This window comes from Cyprinus carpio, chromosome A7 (genome assembly GCF_018340385.1).
Source record: "Cyprinus carpio isolate SPL01 chromosome A7, ASM1834038v1, whole genome shotgun sequence".
Classification (NCBI taxonomy): domain Eukaryota; kingdom Metazoa; phylum Chordata; class Actinopteri; order Cypriniformes; family Cyprinidae; genus Cyprinus; species Cyprinus carpio.
This window is the reverse complement of record NC_056578.1, coordinates 506,832-511,316: the sequence shown is the minus strand read 5'-3', so window position 1 is coordinate 511,316 and position 4,485 is coordinate 506,832. Positions and strand designations below refer to the sequence as shown.

Here is a 4,485-nt window from a genome sequence, read left to right as displayed (position 1 = left end):
TCCACCGGGCGACTCAACAACGGGAGCGAACCATTGCCGAAAACAGGGGGAGCTGTTTTACAAGAGCAGGCTTTCTTCGACTTTAAGGGTCTGATTATCGATATGTTGGTGTGTTTCGGGCAGGGGTTGTATGTCGTAACAGAAAGAAACGCCTCATAACTGCCTCAAACAGCTCCATCCGCACCGGCGACTCGAGCTCGATGACTAATCTCGCGCTCCCCCATCCATAACTCAAGTCGACTGTTTATTGATTTGACGGCTCCATATTTTGTGCACCTTCTTTTTGTGTGTACGATTTTTTTCTCGGTGCGTCTCCCGAAAAGGACAAAAAAACGGGGTAATACAGACAGAGAGGAAAAGAGGGAGAGAAAATAACAAACGCTGCTGGAACGAAAGAGCGAGCTCAAGCGCACTGGGAGCGACCCAGGGTCAAAACTTTGAAAAATACATATATATTTCACAGACAAAGGAGTGTCGACTTTTGCTCATTTCTTTATTTTATAGAACTTGGGCACGCTGACATCATAATTATTTTGCATAAGAGGTAAGTGCAATCTCCCAAGGCTTTATAACAGCCTGTTTATGTATGAATATATAGGCTATATTAAGTTACACTAGCTATTTATCGCATTTTTTTTTTTTTTTTTTTTTTTTTTTTTTGAATGCATGCAACAATGTGTTGCCCGTAATTTGTCACGATCTGTTGTGCATAATGTAACAAAACGTAAATATCCATAGACCGTAAGTGCTGATAGTGGCGAGAGACGTGACGTGACCCTAATCTTTTCCAGCGGCTGGAAACTTGTAAACATAAAGCTGCATTAAAATCAGCTTGCTTCATATGAGCCATGACTGAGTACCCTCAAGGTTGCATGCATTACAGAGCCAGCCCACATTTCAACAAGATTTTTTGGTGAATTTATGGGCTGTGAGCGCGCAAACGTTATTTGACGTTTACCAGTGCTTTAACTCATAATAGTCTTTGTTCATGGATTGTAGATCCTGCGCTGGAGCGATGCATACGCGTTGCATTTAGTTGATGTGAACTTGAATTTTAAAGAGGAAAACAGGCTCACGCGGCGGGCTGCGCCTCCAGACCTGGGCTTCTGCGCGGTGCTGCAGACACAGCTCTGTTCATGCACGCGCCGTGGCTGTGGAGAATGTGTGTCAATGTCAAAGGGAGGTGTGTCGCGGGCCCAGACAAACCCGCAGAAGCCTTTTCCAGAAACCACTGCACGCTACAAACACGCACAAAGAGCGTATTCTGGAAATGCGTCTGGACTCACTACGATACACAGTTATCTGGCTGCCGAGTCTTCTGGCGGTTTGTCTGGGTGTCTTCAGTGAGTCACGCAGTCTTTAAAGGGGTAGTTAACAAAAAAATATATATACCTTATATACGCAATATTAACGATACTCTTTTCCTTACAACCGAAATGACTATAAATCACTCGGTTGAGCTCCAAATAGTACTGTAAAACTAGACTATATTCAGTCTTCTGAAGACATATGATAGTTGTGTGTGAGTAACATCATATTTAAGTCATACCTTTGCAGAACATCTTCACCACAGCACTCAGATTTGCACATTATGACTGGTTATGTTGAAAAGCCTTTTTGAAGGCTTAATGTAAACACAATACCAGATTGGACCCTTCCTGTTGTTTTTGTGGACATTTAATTAGTGTTTGTCTTAATCTAAAAAAAAAAAAAAAAATTCTCCTACTCCTCTAATTTAATTGGTCTGAGATCCAGATTACATAATAACTTGCTCCGCCTCTGAAACGATTTTTCTTTTCAGGTGATGTCATCAATCCCTCTTGTTTTAAGCCCCTCCCCCTCCAACTACCTCTCTTAGGTTTTAAAAGTAAAAACCCATTCATTTTCTCCATGGTGGTAGTGATTCTGAACAATAACTAATGAACCGATAAAGACCTTGTGAGCTACAAGTTTGTTAGTCGATGCTATATGTTTTCACATTGATTTAAAATTAAATATTATGGCTGTAAAAAATAATAATAATAATAAAAAATTGTGAACTGCTATGTTTGTAATGTTTGCAAAGAAGATAAAATGTTTCAAAATGGTTCATTTTCATTTTATTTCTAAGTTTTAAGACTTACTGGCATATAGCTTCGGAGGACTTGGAATATAGTGCTCTAGTAGTATGGACTGCTTTTCTGGTGCTTCCTATTTTGAGCTTGACAGTGTGAATCACCTTCCATTTTTATCTCCTTTTATGTTCCACAGAAAAGCAGGAAGACATGCGTGCAACAACATGAGTGCGAGTAAATTACATAACTTCATTTTTTGTAGGTGAACTGTCTCTTTAAAGACAACCAGTCTCTTAATGTGAAGGCCCTGCTTTCTTTCACAACATTTCAGCTGTTCAGACTGATGTAAGAGCAGCTGGTCTCAGGACATTTCTGAGTTGTTTGGGTTCTATTCGTGGGTTGGGCTTGTAAGGTAAAGAGTATTTCAGCTCCTCCTCCACAGACTGCAGACCGCACTAGTGCTGATCTCTGTACAGCACTCCGGAATGTTCTTCATGTAGTCTGTGCTGTGTATTGAGTGATTGTACGATACCCTGTGTACAACACACCATTACTACTTGAGCAATGAGCAGAAGAAGAGATATTTTTAGACTGACTCAGTAGTGTAATGACTGAAGGGAAACCATCCATCTGTCAGCAGACTTTCATTTATTGGTTTCATCTATCTATCTATCTATCTATCTATCTATCTATCTATCTATCTATCTATCTATCTATTGATCACTCTGTCTACCTAACATTTTATCATTCTGTCTATCATTTTATATACTATATATATATATATTAGATATATATATATATATATATATTATATATATGAATTTAATATAAATGTATGAAGCATAAATGTACACAAACACTGAATAAGTGTTTAAGTAGTAGTAGTACCTCTTATTATCGCCTTGTGGAAATTCTGTTTTGGTGGGTTTTCACCAAATAATGCAACATAACAACAAAAACACAAAATATGTGTAACAAACATTGCAGTGCAGTGTAAGACTGAAGCTGTAAGTGGAGTGATGGGAAGAGTTCGGGTCAAATGAAATGCACAGTCACTGAGACTGGTGTGTTTTGTGGATCTGCTTCTGGTGGTACAAAGCTCCCTCTGTTCTCACGCGTCCTCCAAGCCTTCGGCTCCTGCTATTCTTGCTCTCTGTGGTTTCTTGCCCCATTCATTCACTCACCTCACTCTGCCCTCTTTAGCTTGTGTACATCTGAAAGATGAGGATACATACTGGTTTGTATGTGGATTTAAACCTAGATTTGTTAGACAAGAATCTTCATTTTAGTGGAATAAAATGCTTTGCTAGTTGAGATTAGGACTGGCCAATACAGTTGATTACTGCAATATTAACAATATATTCACAATAATTTTGATGTTGAGGTAAAATTGACAATCATTATAAATATCACAATCATTGTAATGCGCTTTTAGCTATCAATTTAACTATTAATAGACTAGTTTTGTGATTCAGAGTTTAGAAGTTCCATTAATTTCCGCGAAACGCTTCAGATGCAACGCTTCAGTGATTTATTTGTGGCACCACTCAAAAAAGTGGCATGTTTCATACATTTCCATATCAAGTATGATATTTTTTTCCCCTAAATGCTTTAGTAGATGTTTGCAATTTTCTTTTAAAGACATATTGTTAGACTGGTGCATATCAATGGAATAAATTTTATTTAATTTCATTTTATTATTATCATTATTATTATTTTTGACAAACTGTGCTTGGGGTTTTACTGTATTTTTAAATCTGATTGGTTGCAATGTTCAGTTGAAATTATAGACGCTCTAATTGAACACAATCACCATTTTGAGCTAATTCAGAGCAAATATATAAATATTGATAAATACTGAACAGTGGATGGAAATATTGATTTATAGCTGTTTTATAACCCAGTCCTATTCAAGAAATAAGTTGTAAATTAGCTGTCATGTAGGCTTTAGTCATAGTTAATTAGTGCAATTGACTTCAAATAATGAGTGTTGCTGTGTGCTACTGATTTGACTCCACCCACATTGCTGTGTGCTACTGATTTGACTCCGCCCACACGTTGCTTTTGGTCGAGTGTTGCCGTGTGCTGCTGATTTGACTCCACCCACATTGCCGTGTGCTGCTGATTTGACTCCGCCCACATGTTGCTTTTGGTCGAGTGTTGCTGTGTGCTACTGATTTGACTCCGCCCACATGTTGCTTTTGGTCGAGTGTTGCTGTGTGCTGCTGATTTGACTCCGCCCACATGTTGCTTTTGGTCGAGTGTTGCTGTGTGCTACTGATTTGACTCCGCCCACACGTTGCTGTTGGTAGAGTGTTGCTGTGTGCTACTGATTTGACTCCGCCCACACGTTGCTGTTGGTAGAGTGTTGCCGTGTGCTGCTGATTTGACTCCGCCCACACGTTGCTGTTGGTAGAGTGTTGCCGTGTGC

General features: G+C 39.2%; 1 protein-coding gene across 1 annotated transcript in view; it reads left to right on the top strand.

Annotated features, from left to right (window-relative positions):
• Positions 1–312: 312 nt before the first annotated feature.
• The window catches only part of LOC122133900 (protein NDRG2-like), a 33,156-nt gene continuing 28,983 nt past the window's right edge, over positions 313–4,485 (top strand). Inside the window, exon 1 of the mRNA XM_042759305.1 lies at positions 313–544. The gene's annotated coding sequence lies outside the window, so the exon portion shown is untranslated. The remainder of the gene's footprint in view (positions 545–4,485) is intronic.